This window comes from Rhinolophus ferrumequinum, chromosome 4 (genome assembly GCF_004115265.2).
Source record: "Rhinolophus ferrumequinum isolate MPI-CBG mRhiFer1 chromosome 4, mRhiFer1_v1.p, whole genome shotgun sequence".
NCBI lineage: Eukaryota > Metazoa > Chordata > Mammalia > Chiroptera > Rhinolophidae > Rhinolophus > Rhinolophus ferrumequinum.
The window spans coordinates 44294358-44313374 of NC_046287.1; the positions used below are offsets into that span (position 1 = coordinate 44294358).

The 19017-nt window shown below is 38.8% G+C and overlaps 1 long non-coding RNA gene and 1 other non-coding gene across 2 annotated transcripts in view; both read left to right on the forward strand.

Moving 5' to 3' along the window:
• Nucleotides 1–19017, forward strand: part of LOC117021481 (uncharacterized) — a 36850-nt gene that overhangs the window by 13682 nt on the left and 4151 nt on the right. The window lies entirely within an intron of this gene.
• Nucleotides 17148–17254, forward strand: LOC117021834 (U6 spliceosomal RNA). Its single transcript, XR_004422922.1, has one exon. It is a non-coding gene; the product is annotated as a U6 spliceosomal RNA (small nuclear RNA).

Consider the following 19017-nt stretch of genomic DNA (forward strand, 5'->3'; position numbering starts at 1 on the left):
CTTTAGAGGGGAAAAAAAGGACCTTAAGTGCATCTATGTTTAGGAAAGTGTGATTTTTCTCAATAAGGAATCTTAAAAATTAGTATGATTATAACAAAGTACATATCCTGGCTCATCTGATTACTTTTCTTACGTGGCATCATTTGTTGAAACTCAGAATTAGTTGCCCATGACATTACTCCAATGGTAAACTGAATGTCTGACCAAAGAACCCAATTTCTGAGACTTGACACCCTCACCTAGATCACAATGAAGTGGAAAACATAAAATAACTGTAAAATGACTGATTATATGAAATAAATATCACATCTACCTCCGAAAATGCCTTCCACATTCTGTACAAATATTGTGGGGGGACAAAGAATTGGGGTTGTATGTGTCGGTGATGCTGATTGGGCTGGAGCAGTAGAGGGCTGGGAGGAGGCTGGGAACTGTGTCTGTTCTCCTGTGATAACAAACACAACTCTTGTGAACCTACCGTGTACCAGGGCCTATATCCTGTAGAACATTGTTTTCAATTGTTTAAAGCAAACTCTAGTTCTCTGTGGACTTTTCTTGCATATTCACCTGACAAATTGCTAACGCTAAATGGACCACATGTCTACTGTCTCTCTCTTGCAGCTGGGAAGCTGAGCACCTGGGGTAAACCTCACTGTGGGGAAGACTGGCTACCTATTAAGATCACCAGTCTGAAACGAGCTTCCAACACTCCCTGCAGACCACCTCTGCTACACTAGGTGGCCTTTCTTTCTACTGTCCTCGCAGCTCTGCGCCATCACCCTTCACAGATGACTTCCTCTCCTGCTTTACTGAGAACAGAAGCTACAATGTTTCCCCAAAAATAAGACTAGGTCTTATATTAAGTTTTGCTCCAAAAGACCCAGTAGGGCTTACGTTCAGGGGATGTCATCCTGGAAAATCATTCTAGGGCTTATTTTCCGGTTGGTTCTTATTTTCAGGGAAACATGGTATCAGGTGAGAAACCTCAATATCTCACCTCCATGTCTACAAGCTTACTGACATAGGCCCCAATTCTCTTTTCCTGTTACATAGGGGACATGTCCTTCCCTCATCTAAGTCCATTTCCTCCACCCTTCTCTCTGTTCAGCGACCATGTGCTATCTCTTGTTCTGTATCATTTCTTGATCTTACTCGTAAGTCTCTTTTTCAGTCTTTCCCATCAGTGTTTAACATACTCATGTCTATTCTACTTTAAAAGATACAAAAACAACCTTCCCTTTATACCACCTACTCCCCAGCTACCACCCCAACTCTCTCTTTCCCTCCACACACTAACTTGTTGCAAGTGTGTTCGATTTCCTTACTTTGTCTTCCCTCTCAGATCCCTCCAGTCTGGTGCGTACCTATCACTGCGGAAACTGCACTAAATTCACCAGTGACTTAGGCAGGCAATCTCATGGCAACTTGCAGTCTTTTATCTTTCTATTCAGCATCAAGCATGGTTGACTGTGTCACCTTCTTAAAGTTCCTCTTTTGTTGGCACCTGTATCACACATTCTTCTGTGTTCCTCTTACCTTTTAGGTTCCTACTCCTTAGTCTCCCCAGTGGGTTCAATCTACGCATATTTTACTATCCTTTAAATACTGAGAGCCCTCCAGGCTCAGTTCCATGCCCCCGCACCCTCTCACTCCTCTTTGCTCTCTTGGGTCCATTATACCATTTATTTATCCTGGTCACTCCCATGTTTATATCTCTGGCCCTCTCTTTTGAGCTTGAGGCTTGTATATCCAACTATCTACCCGCCATGTGCATTTGGATGTTTCCAAAGGTCAAGATCTTCCCTCACAAACTTGCCTCTACTTCTGTGTTCTCAACACGAACTAAGCAGACCACACAAACCCACTCATTCAAAAACATGGGACTCATCCTTGGACTTTGCATCTCCTTCTCCTGCTTAATCAGCCAGTCCTATTACCCTAATCTCTACATTGCTCTGAAATCCGTCCACTTCCTCCATCTGTCCTGCCCTACTCTAAACCCTTGCTACTCAAGTGTGGTCCGTGACCAGGGGTATCATATTCACCTGCGAGCTTCTCAGAAATGCAGTGTCTCAGGTACCACCCCAGACATATTGAATCAAAATCTACATTTAATTAGCCCCCATGTGATGTGCATGTACAAGAAATTTTGTAATTTCCCCACCTCATCTCACGGCTTCTACTTTTACCTGTTCCACATTCTCCAGCAAACCAAATGTCACTCAGATATTAAGACTTTCAATAGCCTTCCGTTTCTCTTAGAATAAAGTGTATTTTATATAAGTTGCCTTTTATATGCTATGATTCAAGATGCTGTTGTCCTTTTTCTAACTTTCATCTTTATCATATCTCTTCTAAGACAAGAAATATTTGACAGCTTTAATTTTTAAAAAGTCACTTCGTGTTTTATTTAATTTTGTCCTTTTTGAATGAATGCTATGTTAGCTTTGCAAATGGGACTATTTCTCAGTTCATGTAGTTAGTTAATTTATATGATAAGTGCATATAGAAAGCCCTCAAATAGTAAAAAAGTGGTTTTCTTTACGTATGTGCCATAAATTATGCTCTGAAATCTTGAGAGAAACCCCACTGAATGAATGGGATTAAAATCTGAATGTTATAAGTATGGAAAATAAAACTCTTGCTAGTTTTATTTTTTTGATAAGGAAGACAGTATTCTGAAGTCACAAGTGACACTTTTATGAAAGAACATCATGTGATTTACCCAAACATGTTAAAAACAGGTTCAGAGCTCTGTTTCAATTCCCATGTCAAACGCGACTATGGAAAAGTTTTTGTTGTCATGGGTAACCTACAGACCTTTAAAAACAAAAGCTGTACTGTTGTGTCATAAAATTCAATTAAATAAATATCCCTTTCACTTGTTCAAACATAAAAGAGGAGTTTGGGAATAGAAATGTTTCATAAGGCTATGAAATCCAACCCAAAATAAAAAATGCTATGCAGATTATCTTCAAAAGCTCTCTATACCTTAGAATTTGTTGTAGGGTAAGGGATACTGCTGATAAACTTTAATTAAGTTGTCTGGAATGTTGGCTGAAGTCAACATTTCTGAAGCCCTGCTTTCTGGGAGCAGAGTCCAAGCTACGTCCAGGAAGACTGAAGAGGGCTCCTCCAGAACTTTTCTGATTCATTTAAAGTGCTGAATGGCAGCCATTGGTGGTGTTACAGGGAAGTGTTTTGCCATGCACTCTCAAGCAAAAGCAGGATTTCCTAAGGACAACTTCAGGAGGGATGACAGTGAGTCTTCTCTGCAAAGTAGGGACCGAAGAACCTGAAGCTTGGTGGTGGGCTTGGAATGACCGAATTTGGGGGAGAAGGGGAGGAGGATCAAAAAATCCAAAACAGCTAAATGAAAGAAGCCAATTATAGAGGACGACATATTGTATGATTCTATTTGTATATAACATTCAGAATCGGCAAGTCCATAGAGACAGAAAGTAGATTATTGGTTTCCTAGGGCTGAGGAGAGGGAAGGAGAGATTGTGTGTCCCCACATGAAAGGCCACAGGCCGGGGGAGGGAGGGGGGAAAGAGACTGTGCATCAAAAAATACCCCCAAAAAAGATGAGGAAGAAAGTTTTATAGATATTGAGCAGTAATAGGGATGATTGTTTCATGACACATATATATAGTTATTTCTTGATTTTTCCCAAGTTACCTATAAACCATTGACTTCCTGCTATCTAGGACGAAGATTTCACTTCTTATATTCCTCCCCCGGCCATGCACACATATACTTTTTCTTCCCACCATCTTCCCATTACAGCTGTATTGTAGTTTTTGGTAAGATCAATATTTAGCGCTGATGATTTTCAAATTTATATCTCCAGCAGAGTTCTTGCTGGAGTCTGGACCATATCCAAGTACTTACTAAACAGCTATACTTTACTATCTAATAGACATCTCAGACTTAATTTGTCCAAAACTGAACTCTTGGTCCCCCTCCAAAACCTGCTCCTCTCATTGCCTTTCCCCTCTCAGCACACGGCCTGCCAATTGCCCAGCTGCTCAAGTCAAACCCCCACAGGCATCTCTGCCTTCACTCTAGCTCACCATCCATATCTCATCTGTCAGCAAATCTATTTGGCTCTCCCTTCAAAAGTATATCGAGAACCTGACACCTTCTCAGCACCTCCTTTATACCAGCCTGGCACAAGACACCGTCCCTTCTCCCTTGAATTGCTGCGATGGCCTCCCAGGTGGTTTTCCCACTTCTGTCCTTGACTCCTTGAGCCTGTTCCCAGCGGAGTGATCCAGTTAAAATAAAGGCAGGTCATGCCAGATGCCAGTCCTCTGCTCCAAAGCCTCCAGTGGTTTCCATTGCCGGGACATCAGTGGCAGTGAGGTTCCCGAACCAGTAAATCCATTTGGACCCTGACTGGTCTGTTACTCTAGCACACAAGCCTAATGCCTATTACGTGTATTAGGTTGGTGCAAAAGTAATTACGGTTTAAGAGGTTTTAAAAAAAAAAAAAAAAAAATTGCAAAAACCGCAATTACTTTTGCACCAACCTAATAATTTCTGGGAAGAGGTAGGAAAATAAAAATTCCACTTAAAACGTCAATCACAAAAGCAACTCAGCCTTTACCTGTTACTCTTATCACACTCCAATGAAGACATTTTTCATGCTGGTAAATGAAGTCCTCACGTAGGCCCTATGCATGGGACAAGGACTCTAGACTGCTTTTCTACCCAGTCTAAACTCTAAAGCAAATCTCTCTCTAACTTTCTTAAGAGAAAATCTTCCTGAAGTACTCCGCACATATACAGTCTTTCTCTGGTTCTTTACACAAAGCCCATGTAGCCTTTTCAAGGTCTTACTTCTGGGAGCAAACAAGACTTTCCAAAAACAAGACATCTATCAGGGACAATCTGTGGACGCCTTAATACCTGTTTCTTTCTGTTTGCAAATGGTTTTCTTCTTAATCAGCATGACATTCTTGATCCAGTTTTTGTTCTATTAATCCACAGTAATCACCTTAATTTGTGAAATCCAATTATGTTATCTAGGAAGTGGTGTCACCAGAAATTGAGAAAAAGAATTTCCTCCGTGGATTACAGAAGCAATACTGGAAGGATTTATACAAAATCTGCTATATGCCAGTTTAGGAAGCATGATTATTAAAATAATCACTTTTGAGCCTAAATTTTTTCTCTGAAATGCTAGGAAGGGGATAGTGGCAAAAGCATTTCTTTCTGCTGAGCCCATTAGACTGTCCTCCTTCTCCCTGCAGTGAAGGAGGGTCTACAAGGGGAAGCCCTCCTCTTACGTCTCTTGCTGGATAAGCTACTTCTTGATCCTTGCTCCACTCATGCGTCTTGTACTTATTTATTCAGGTTCTTGGGGATTCAATCTGATTTCCTTTCCTCTTCAGGTCTTTTACTAAGTATCTATGTCTTAGAGTTCTTCTTCCCAAACTGACTTCAGCTTTCTTTTTTCTTGCTGTTCATCATTCTCTTCTTCACAAATACTTTAAGTAAAACTGCTATGACCATTCTTATTTAAAAAAAGAAAACATAGCAGTTGTGTTGGACATTTTTGCTGCCCCTCCTCTCTTCTCAGCTCTCTTCTTTCTTCAACCAGTGCTTCAGCAACCTGCTTTGAGCAGGCATACCATGACAGCAGCTTGCCTCCGCTGCACCCCACATCTCTCCTACTGTATTTTTGTGAGTATTTACATCAGGCTCCATCTCTGCCTTGGTGAAAATTGTAAGAGCAAGACAGGCAGATAGCAAATGCCAAGACAACTATATATACTTGCACAGAAATGCACAAGTTTTTACATTTCAACACTTCTGAAGTTGGAATGCATCTTATAGATGATGATGAGAGAGAGAGAGAGAGTGAGAGAGAGAGAGAGAGAGCACGTTGTGGGGAAGGGGGAGGAAGAAGGAGGAAGGTAAAGAGGAGAGAGAAGGGGGAAAGAGAGAGAGAAGTCGCTAAGTTAAAGAACAATTGCAATATAGTTGTCCTTTAACACTTCTAGTTTTTAACTCTATTTGCCTGTGTGCTTCTAAACAATGTACTAAACTGTACTCTGATGCTGCATTCTCCCCAGAAATAGGGCCTGGAGCAAGGACTCGCACATGGACTGTTTCCTGGGGCCTGATCCCAGGGAGCAGGAGCAAGGAGCGGGCCCAAGGGGGAGACAATATGAGGTACATTATGATGGTCACTACTATTGGCAACTGGGGTTCAGTCCTTCTGGGACCTTCTGAGGAGCCACGCAGAACATGCCTCAGAATTGTCTCTGCACGGATAGAAAGAGGAGCATTTCTCCACCAGCTTCACACTTCTGTATGCTTGGGTGCTGCACTGCGTACTGGAGAAGTCCCAGATGTGTGGGACAGCGGAGGCAAGGTGCTTGCTGTCAGATCACACCTGCTCAAAGCAGGTTGCCGAAGCAATGGCTGGAGAGAGAGGTGGGCTGAGAGGAGGAGGGGGCAGCGCAAATGTCCAACACAACTGCTGTTGTTTCTCTTTTTAAATAAGAATGGTCACAGCAGCTTTCTATAAAATAGCCCCACACTGAAAGCAATTCAAAGTCCATCAACAGGAGAATGGATAAACAAATTATGGTATATTTGTTCAATAAAATCCTACACAGAGCTAAAAAAGAATGGAGCCCTGATACATACAACACCATGGGCAACTCTTATAGATACGATGCTAAGCAAAAGAAGTTGGAAACCAAAGAGTACATACTGGAAGATCCTACTTACCATGTTTCCCCAAAAATAAGACCTTGCTGGACCATCAGCTCTACTGCGTCTTTTGGAGCAAAAATTAATATAAGACCCGGTCTTATATAAAACCTGGTATTATATTATATTAATATTATATTATATATTATATTAGACCTGGTTTTATATTATATTAAAATAAGACCGGGTCTTATATTAATTTTTGCTCCAAAAGACACATTAGACCTGATAGTCCAGCTAGGTCTTATTTTCGGGGAAACATGGTATATGAAGTTATAGAACAGGCAAAACTCATCTATGGGTTGGAATCAGAATGGTAGCTGTCTCTGGTGGGGTATGAAGATTAACTGCAAAGGAGCATGAGACATCTTTCCAGAATGATAGAAATGTGTCATATCATGATAAGGGTATGGATTGCACGGATTTATGCATGCATCAAAACTCATTGAATTGTACATTTAAGATGTGTATATTTCACTCTAGGTTTTTACCTAAAAAAAAATAAAACAAACAAAAAATCCCTATAAAGTAATTTAACTCTAGCTGGTAGATTTACCTCTCGTGGTGGTATAGGTTAGTGACTGAAATTACTTTCTGTGTACTCAAGTCTTGAGCAATTGAACAGGATATATTTAGGACAATGAGAGCTAGGCTTGTTACTATTGGAGAAAGAAATTATAAATATGGACAGAGGGGAGAGTGTGCCCTGTGGTATTGGTTTGGAACTGGAGGTATCCATACAAACTCATAGTTTTATATAGATAAATAGACGTACATATATATGTGTATGTGTGGTATGTGTAGATGCACACACGTGTACCTGCACACACACACACACACACAAACACGTACACATTTCCTAACTCTGTCAGCTGAGAGAGACTAGAAGCAACGGTGCACCAGGAATAATGAGCACATGCATAGCCCAGATCTTGGTTTCTAAATACCCCTATTAAAAGGAACCAGGGCTCTTTGGAGAAATGGCTGACTCCAGGGCCGGGGCAAGGAAAGTACAAAGTGACCCCAGAACATCTTGTGCCATTAAGTAAGAAAGTGGCTCACATACTAATGGGGAGATGTCAAAGAAACAGAGGAATCAAGTTGAAGGAATTTCCAGTGGTCAAATCTGGGGCAATTTGAGCATCAAGATAAATGATGATTGTGATGGAAGTTTTGTTTTCATGGAACCCATGACAAACTGAATTGAAAATGATGATGATAAACGAACAGTAATTAATAAACGAAGCAGGAATGGCAGCACCTGGAGACCATATCCTACTCAAGACAGTGCTGTTAATGCCTCGATAAATAGCATCCTTACTCCAAACTGCAAGAATTCCAGCTATCCAAACATGCACAAGCACTGCCAAGTTACCAAGGCGGCCAGCCAGACTTCTGCATAGAATCCTGTGCCAAGCCTCATCACTTCTAACCCTAGTAACGAAAGCACAGCACACTTAGTAAGACTAACAGGTATTTGTGTAGTTTACAAATTCAAGGTATGCCCCCCCAAAAAAATTGATTTCTTTGTTTTTCTTTATAAACTGAACCTTTCGACCTTCTAGCCTATTAGGCTGATGGAAAATGACATTCTCATTATTGAGGTCTCTCTCCTCTCTTCCCAGACTTTCAACAGAAGTTCTTTGTGGTCCTGAGAATACACAAGTGTGCTCCTGGGGTTTGCGCCCTCTTTGTTATCTCCATTTTCTAAACCCACCTTGGCCTCTATAAGCTTCTGCCTCCTTGGGGCCCGGAGCTATGTGGTAGTTAGGGTCCAACACCCCTAGACCCTCCTAAATCTCAACACTTCCGCTGGGGGCAGCAGGGAGCGAAGCCCAAAGGCTGGAAAAACCATCCTGCTGCCCTGACTTTGCCTCTAAGATGCGCCTCTCCCCACAGGTGTCTTCAAAAGAAGGAGCATAACTTCTCTAATGCGCTCTGGTCTTAGGAAAACAAAACCCAAGAGGAAAAGAACCTTTCGAGTAATTTTATTTTTGACATAGTAGCCCCCAACTTCCTGAGTCACAGCGTTAATGGGGGAAGTGAGGGAGCACAAAGGTCCTGCCCAGCTTGGTGGAACACAGGTGGTGTGGCGCTGTTAGAAGAGACACCCCAATACATCATCTGGTCACATAGATTATGTATAAGAGACCCTGGGTTGTTTGTAAAATGAAAACCGAAGTCTTGTGCATTAATCATTCTTAAGAATCATTTCTAGATCAGTTTTAGGTTCATGAGGGGAACTTTGTGGTCCACCAATCCTCCTTCAAGAATCCTGACCTGGTCCATCCTCTCATCACGTAGGACACCCATGACACCCTCGTCCTGGGGCCATCTCCCAGCTGCTGCTTGAACGTGTCCAGGCACAGGAAACAGCTGCCTCCTGGGGCAAATGATGCCTTTTCCTGAACAGCTCTAATTTAAGGCAATTTCTGCCTCCTTAACTTCTTTTCACTGATCCATCTTTCATCCTTTGAAGCAGCCCTGAATTCGTCTTGTTTACTAGCAATGGTTACAGGGAAATAACTTCAAAGTATTTACAGGACTCTAGGGAATAATCCGCTTGGGCCTGGAGTCTTCAAGTCATTTAAAGCGCCTGGATCTTCTCTTAACTTCTCTTCTTGTCTAGGACTTCATACCCTCTTAAAAATGTCTATTTTCCCCCATTCCATTTGAAAATTTTCTTATTAAAAAAATTAAATTGAAATTAAGGAACTCTCCTTTTTCTTTCATTGTTTAACTTTATTCTCATTAAAATAACTGAAGTTCATAGTTCTAAAAGGAAGGGAAGTGGGTGGCCGGTTGGCTCAGTTGGTTAGAGCGCGTGCTCATAACACCAAGGTTACCGGTTCAATCCCCTCATGGGCCACTGCGAGCTACATTCTCCACAACTAGGTTGAAAACGATGACTTGAGTTGTAGCTGATGGGTCCTTGAAAAACACACTGTTCCCTAATATTCCCCAATAAAAAAATAAAAAGGAAGGGAAAAAAGATCAAAAGAAGAAAAAATTACCCATAAATTCAACGCTCAGATCTCTCTTTTCAAATGGATAAATATGAGCACAATTATATATTGACCAATATCCCTCTGGCTGTACTGTTTTGAACTTGCTTTCTCCACTTAACAAATATGTCTTGAAGAGGCCTGCATTTCACACTATTCGTTTACCATTATACCCCAGTCTTGAGCAGTGAGTTACCTCTTTGTTATTCTTTTTATTTCAAATATATCTATTCACTAGAGCTCCTGAATATTTTGTGCTTTGAGTTCCTGGTACTATTTGTTTGTTCCATAACTTTCATTCACTTGGTGCTGTATACATCTTACTGTCTTGTGTACATAATCGTTTATAATCTGTCTATATTGATGTTACTCATGTACAACCTGACTTATTTTAGATATTTTCCCATTTCTTCCTCAAACAACATCATCACTGACAATTGCTTGTTCAGAATTTTGCTTTATTAAGCCCTCATCACTCTTGAGCCAACTAAGCTTTTAGAGCCTCTGGCTTTGGAGTCAGACCTATTTCTTCAGTCCAGACATTTTCAATATCTGCTTTCCTAAAATCTAGGGTACAGAGTTGACTGAGCTCAGAGTACAGGATCCGATGCAGAGTTGGACAGGTCCATCCTGACTCTTTCTGAGAACTTGTTGCTCTGTCCACCCCTCCACCCCAACGTCTCTCTCTCTCTCTCTCTCTCTGTCTCTCTCTCTCTCTCTCTCTCCTCTCTCTCTCCCTCTCTCTCTCTCTTTCACACACACGCACACACACACACACTAAAACCTTGCATGTATCTGGACGGTCACTTCAGTGATTAACCTATGGACTGCCCTTGGCTCTATGATCCCAGTTGGTTGCATTGGGGTGGAGACTCCTGTTTAAACCCAGTCAGTGGATTCTGTCTGCTGGGAAGACGGGACAGGGATACAGAGACTATCCATCTCTTCCAGGCACTTGCATTTGGGAAGTAGTGGAAAGCAGAGCCTGGAGCAGACATATCTGGCCCAGATACATGCAGATGGCAGAGAAAGCTGGTTTTTAGAAAGAGAGAGAGAAGAACAAAGCAGGCACGAGGAATGAAGCAGTAATACTACAGCAGACAGAGTTGTTGCCCTGCCCAAATCCTCTTGGGTTCCTGTTACCAGCTCTGTGTGCACCCATTGCCAGCCCCTGCAAGGCTTGTTGCTCACCGCCCTTGCCATTGAGGATTGCCCTTTGGTGCTGGAGCCACCCATCCACATGGAGAGCTAGAAACCCATGGAAGTTTTGAGTCCCTCTACGCTCCTCCTCTTCCCTGCCCACGAGCTGTAATCAACTGATCGAGTGTGCAAGTACATAAGTCCAGCGCTGTTGCTTGAGGCCAAACCAACTCTGAGGTCTCATTTACACCCCTGAGCTCCCCACTGCACAGCCCTTATTATGCGCCCCAACGGGCATCTCACTTACACCCGAATCTGTAATGGTTGGAAGAACCTGATGCAGAACAAATGGGAAACCAGGCAGCCCAGAGAATCAGAGGGTGCCTTGAGCCTGAGGGACTGCTAGTTCCTGGTTTGGGTCCCTTGTGAAGCCTAGAGTTTTCCTCTCTGTGGTTCTGTGGCTCGTTCTCAGATCTTCAACTCACTCCACCTTTGGCTTAGGCTTGAACCAGCCAGTTTTTCTGACCTGTTACGCTAAAGATCTTACTTGGGAACCCAGCATTCCTTCCCTGCCGGCAGAGGCTCTGTCCTCCGGAGTTCCCACGCTTTTCCTTTAATCAATTATTTATTTCTAATTTGTCAGCATCTGGGAGATGAAATTATCAACAAGGCAAGTTTAGAATTTATCAGAGACTCTGCTTTGACTGGAAAGCGGCTTCCAGCAGAATTTCTAGACCTTGAAATCACTCATCTCTGCTATTTTTGGTCATGCTTATGTTTTTGTATTTATTTCTAGACCTTGAAAGGCTAAATATGCATTATATTTATTATGAAGTAAATATATACATTTAATATATATATAAATACGATATATATATATGAGTCACTCTTGTCCTAGAACAAAATTTTTACTTTACTTAACAGCTTTAAAAATGTTATTTTAATGGAACGTCCATGTCCTTATGCCCTTTTATCCAAAAGTGTATTTATAGGGGAGAAAAACAAGCTCATATTCCTTATTTGGTGTTTGTGTTTCTTCTACTTTAGCCTGCCTCACATAGATATTTTTGTTACTGACACAGAGTTGATTTTTTTTCCTTTAAGTTTCTTTCCTAAAAGCCAGGGACTTCTTTATATTAGTTATCAAGTTCCTGCTGGCTGTGCTGAAAAGTAATATTGATTAATAGATTTTTCTGTCAATACATTAGGTGTTTCCATAGTATTGAGAACACATGATACATTCTGCACAGAGTCTTCTGTCCAGGTCACTGAGTGGGAGCCCTAGGAGGTCAGCCAGCTGTGATGGGCTCAGGTCCGTGGCCAGCAGCACGCTCGTGGATTGGACCTCTGGCTGAGAGTTTGTAAGAGCCAGCTCTCAAGAGGCTAACTTTAACCTATCAACTGAATTACTTCTGATTTAGACACTTAGGAGTTTTATTATAAAGTTAATTATTCTTTCTGATAACTAAAGTAACATGCAAGTAAATCCATAAGAAAACAGTAGCCACTGTAATGCTCTGGTATACACATATTTTCAAGTTTTGAATCAGGTTGCTTTGTAACCTTTCTTTCAGACTTAATATATTTCAAACCTTCTCCTATGTTAAACATCTAAAATATAGTATTCCGTCATGCAAATATTATCCTTTTGAAACACTTAAAACGTGTATAAAGTAGAAGGAAATACCCTGCAGGTAAGGTTTATTGTATATATATAATAAGCCCTAAAGAGACAATGGGATTTCCTCAGACAAAATTTAAATGGAGCTGACTTTTTAAAATGAAACGATGGAAAACTGTTTTCTGAGTGTCCCCATGAGAATTTCCCTTCCTGCGCCTTCCCCGACCTCCCTAATCAAAGGCCTCTTTTTTCAGATTTAACTGCTTGAAATATGTAGTTTCCTAGGCCTGATGAAACCAAGTGCCACAAGTTGAGTGGCTTAAAACAACAGAAATTTATTCTTCCCAGTTCTGGAGGCTAGAATCCTAAGTCAAGGTGTCTGCAGGGCCATGTTCTCTCTGAAGACTCTAGGGGAGCTCCTTCCTTCCCTCTTCTGGCGCCTCATGGCTGCCATAAATCCTGGGTGTCCTTTGGCTTGCAGAGGCAATACTCCAATGCCTGTCTCCATCTTCTAAATTATTTCTTCCTAATGTGTCTCTCTGAATCTTCACATGGCCTTCTCCCTTCTGTGTCTCTTCTCTTCTTTTAAGGTCACCAGACACATTGGATTAAGTACCTGCCCTACTTCAGTATGACTTCATCTTGTTTTTCCTTTTACTATTATTGCTTCTTATTGTGGTTAAAATGTACCTAATATAAAATTTACCATTTCAACTATTTTTAAGTGTACAATTAAGTAGCATTAAGTATATTCACATTGTTATACAATCATCTGCATTCTGTTTCCAGAACTTGTCATCATGAATTTTCCATTAATTTAGGTATTGTCTCATTGCTTTCAGCATTAACATTTTGTAGTTTTCAGCATACAGATCATCTAAATATTTTGTAGATTTACACCTAATTATTTCATTTTGGGTAAGTTATTATAAATTTCATATATATTTAAATTTCAGTACCTGTTTTATTGCTAATATGTAGAAATGTGATTGATTCTTATGTTGACTTTGTATTCTACAACCTGTTGAACTCACTTATTATATCTTGGAGGCTTTGTGTTGCTTCCTTGTGGTTATCTATACAGACAATCATCTCATCTGTGCAAAGAAACTATTTGGATCCCTTTCCAAGGGGTATGATCTTTATTTCTATGCCTTGCCTTGTTTCACTGGCGAGGACTTCCTGTAGGATGTTAAAGAAGATGCAGAAGCTCTTGTGGCTTTTGTTTGTTACATTTTTTGAGGTAGCATGTATCAATCTTGTATGAATTTTGGATTTTAAGTAATGACGGAAAAGACTTTTCCACTGAAAATTATTTTATACCTCTCCTTTTTAATGCTTTTTGGGAAAAAGATGCTAGGAAAGCTATGAGGCCTAGATAAAAGAGAAAAAGATATTTCAAGAGGCATTATTGTACTCTGTATATTGATTTCCACGATGTCTGAGAATTGTAATACAAGAACTTGAGTTATTTTGAAATTAATTTTTTATTGGTGAACTCTAATCACAACTACTCTTGAGATTGGACTATGGGGTGAGAGCTATTTAAGTGTCACATTACCAAGGAAACAAAAGGTATTCGTGCTCAATTTTAATACACGGTTCTATTTACTGATACAAAATGAGATAAAATTCAAGTGGCCTGACAACTTGAAGTATGATTTCAACAATGACCAATAAATATATGACAAGATTCTCATTCTTATTAGACATCAGATTAAAGCTCTTACGTGACAATTACATATTCAACAAATGGCTAACATGGAAAAAGACAAAAATATACTGAGGATTAGTCAGGATATGGAATAACCAGAACTTTCATCCACTGCTGTTGGGACTGTAAATGGGCACAATCACTTTGAAAAGCCTGTAATATCTACCAAATGTTACCATGCATACCCCGTGATCCACCAATTATAGTCTTAGGTAGATGTCCAAGATAAATGCATACATATGTTTGGCACAAGAAATGTATAAAAATATTCAGAGCAGCACTATTGGAATAGTCCCAAATTGGAGGAAGCTATCCAACTCTCCATTAAGAGTAGAATGGACCTTGAAATTATGGTATATTTACATTGTTGTATACAAAACTCTATTCATTGAGAATGAATCAACTTTAACTACATACACTAATATGGATGCATCTCACAAACATAATATCAAGTAAAAGCAGCTAGACAAAAAAGAATACATATGTATGAACCCATTTATATAAAGTTCAAAAATAACCTAAACTAACCTAAGGTGCTAGAAATCAGGATAGTAGATACCCTTGAGCGGGGTAAGAGTGAAAAGGGCATGAGAGGGCCTCTGGGCTTCTGATAATGTGGTTTCTTGGCATGAATGCTACCACATGGACATGTTCAGTTGGTGAAAATTTATCAACCAGTATCCTTATGATTTATACACATTCCTATATATTTAACACAGTTTAAAAAATTCAGTATGTTTTCATTTAGGGAGTGTGGTAGCTAATAGGTAGAATAAGACACAACTGGCACCAAAATCCAACCACATGATGCATTACTTTTAATGGGCTTTCGGATTCTGTTTGCTAATGTTTTAGTTAAGATTTTTACATTAACATTCATAAGTGAAATTGGTCTATGGTTTTCTTTCTTCATGTCATCTTTATCAAGTACTGGGATCAATATAACAGTTGCTTCATAAAATGGACTTGGAAATTTCCTTCTTTTTTTAGGCTCTGGACTATGTTAAATAGTGTTGGGATTATCTGATGTTTAAAAGTAGACAGAAGATAGAATTCCCTTGTGAAAGCTGGACCCGGTATGTGTTTTAGTAGAGCTCTCTACTTTCTTTATTTCTTCACTGGTAATTAGTCTGCTTAGACAGATTAGTTTTGATAAGTAGTGTTTCTCTTGAAAATTATACATTGGATCACTAACTGTGTTATTTTAGGCTAGTTACCTAATAATTGGAGATCTTTGTTTCTCTAGACAGAGAAAAAGGAGAATAATGACAGAATCTCCTTCATATATGAAAAAAAAATCCTGTCTGGTAAATAGTAGGTGCTTGGTAAGTATTAGCCAGAATGGTAGCAAACTTTAGTATAGAAAAAGTATCTTTCAGAACAAAATTGACCTGCCTTGGTATTTGAAGAATCACTAACACCTAAGTCCACTGCCTTGCTAGTAACGTTCTTTCCTTAGATAATAATCAGTTATGACACATACTAAAATTTTTGCTTTTTCAGTTTTCCTTATAGTTTTCAAAGCATTTCACATTACTATATTCAATGGATCACATAAGAATTGACAGGAAGGTGGTGATTTATAAATAAGCATTTACAAGTATAGCTTTTCTAGACTGATCATGAAGAACTGGAAAATCTAAATAAACCAATCAACAGTAAGAAAATTGAAACAATCATCCAAAACCTTCCCCAAACTAAAAATCCAGGACCAGAAGGCTTCACTAGTGAATTCTACCAAGCATCCAAAGATGATTTAATACCTGTCCTCCTCAAACTCTTCCAAAAAAATTGAAGAGACAATACTCTCTAACTTATTTTATATATGAGGCCAACATTATCCTGATACCAAAATCGGATAAGGATAACATAAAAAAGAAAACAACAGACCAGTATCTCTGATGAATATAGACCCAAAAATCCTAAACAAAATTCTGCAAATTGAATACAACAATACATTAAAAATATTATACATCACAATCAAGTAGGGTTCATTCCAGGGGCACAAAGATGGTTCAATATATGCAAATCAATCAATGTGATACACAACATAAACAAACTAAAAGATAAAAATCATATGATTATATCAATAGATGCAGAAAAAGCATTTGACAAGATACAACATCCATTTATGATTAAAACACTTAATAAAATGGGTATAGAAGTACCTCAACATAATAAAGGGCATATATGGCAAACACTCAACTAATATCATACTTAATAGTGAAAAACTGAAGGCTTTTGCTCTATAATCAGGAACAAGACAGGGTTTCCCCCTGTCACCTCTGTTATTCAACATAGTATTGGAAGCCCAGCCAAAGTAATCAGGCAAGAGAAAGAAATAAAAGGCATCCAAATTGTCAAATTGGCACTTTTTGCAGATGACATGATCCTTCATATAGAAAACCCTAAAGACTCCACCAAAAAACTATTAGAAACAATGAATGAATACAGTAAAGTTGATGGATACAAAATCAATCTACAAAAAATACATTGCATTCTTCTTATATGCTAAAAATAAAATTTCGGAAAAATGAAAAAGACAATTCCTTTTGCAATTGTAACAAAAAGAATAAAATACTTAGGAATAAACTTATCAAAGGATGTGAAGGACCTATATACTGAAAACTATAAGACATTCTTAAAAGAAATTGAAAGATACCAAAAAATGGAAAGATATTCTGTGTTCATGGATTGGAAGAATCAACATATTAAAATGGCCATATTACCCAAAGCAATATACAGGTTTAACGCAATCCCCATCAAAATTCCAATGACATTTTTTCAAGAAAGAGAACCAAAAAATCATCATCTTTGTATGAAATTACAAAAGATCTCAAATCGCCACAACAATCCTAAGAAAAAAGAACAATGCTGGAAATATCACACTCCCTGACTTCAGTTTGTACTAGAAAGTGATAATAATCAAAACAGCATAGTGCTCGCCTTGGCAGCACATATATTAAAATTGGAATGATACAGAGAAGATTAGCATGGCCCCTGCGCAAGGATGACATGCAAATTCGTGAAGCGTTCCATATTTTTTTATCTTTTCTAATATGGATTATCAATTTTCCCATTTTTTGTCCATGTTGATATGTAATTCTACATCTCAAAAATAAGTTTTATATATATATATGTATATATATGTATACATATATATATAATTTTTTTTCTCTATTTGGTTCCATCACTCTATTATTTTATATTTGTGCTAGTATTACATTGTCTTAATTACTATAGGTTTATTAAATGCTGCTATGATATTTTTTTTCAAACTGGTTTCATCTCTTTGCTGTTCAATATGGATTAAATTTGGCTTTTCAAGTTCCATTAAAAAACAAACAAACAAAAAAAAACAGCATAGTACTGGCAGAAAAACAGACACACAGACCAATGGAATAGAATTGAAAACCCAGAAATAAACCCACATATATATGGACAATTTTCAACAAAGGAGCCAAAAATATACACTGGAGAAAAGAAACCTCTTCAATAAAAGGTGCTGAGAAAATTGGAAAGCCAAATGCAAAAGTATGAAACTAGGTTGCTATCTGTCACCATGTACCAAAAATAACTCAAAATGGATCAAAGACTTAAACATAAGACCTGAAATAATAAACTGCATAGAAGAAAGCATAGGTACTAAACTTATGGACCTTGGGTTCAAAGAGGATGTTATGAATTTGACCTCAAAGGCAAGGGAAGTAAAAGCAAAAATAAATGAATGGGACTATGTCAAACTAAAGCGCTTCTGCACAGGAGAAGAAACCACCAAGAAAACAAAGAGGCAACCAACAAAATGGGAGAAGATATTTGCAAACAATGCCTCCAGTAAGGGGGCTAATATCCAAAATATATAAAGAACTCCTACAATTCAACAACAATAAAACAATCGAATTAAAAAATGGGCAGAGAACTAGAACACACTTCTCCCAAGAAAATATAGAAACGGCCAACAGATATATGAAGAAATGCTCAACCTCACTATTTCAGCTATTAGGAAAATGCAAATCAAAACCACAATGAAGTATCACCTAATACCTGTTAGAATGGCTATTATCAGCAAGATAAATAGTAACAAGTGTTGGAGAGGCTGTGGAGAAAAAGGAACCCTCAAACAATGTTGGTAGGAATGTAAATTGGTACAGCACTATGGAAAACAGCATGGATGTTCCTCAAAAAATTAAGAATAGAATTACCATATGACCCAGCAATCCCTCTCCTGGGTATATACCCCCAAAAATCTGAAAACATTTATCTGTAATGATATATATACCTCGATGTTCATTGCAGCATTATTTATGGTGGCCAAGACATGGAAACCACCAGTGTCCTTTAACAGATGATTGGGTTGAAAAAAGAGGTGGTACATATACACAATGGAATACTACTCAGCCGTAAGAAAAGACGAAATAATGCCATTTGTGACAACATGGATGGATCTTGAGATTATGCTAAGCAAAATAAGTCAGACAGAGACAGAAAAAGTCAAGAACCATGTGACTTCACTCATATGTAGGATATAAAACTGAAAGCAACAAAGGAACAAAACAAAGAAACAAAAACTCATAAACACAGACAACAGTTTAGTGGTTACCAGAGGGGAAGGAGGTGGGGGTGGTAGAAAAGGGGATCTAACATATGGTGATGGAAGGAGAGATGAGTCTGGGTGGTGAACACACAATGCAATATATAGGTGATGTATTACAGAAATGTGCACTTGAAACCTATGTAATTTTACTAACCAATGTCTTTCCAATAAATTTAATTTAAAAAGTGAAAAAATTATAATCCTAATACCAAAA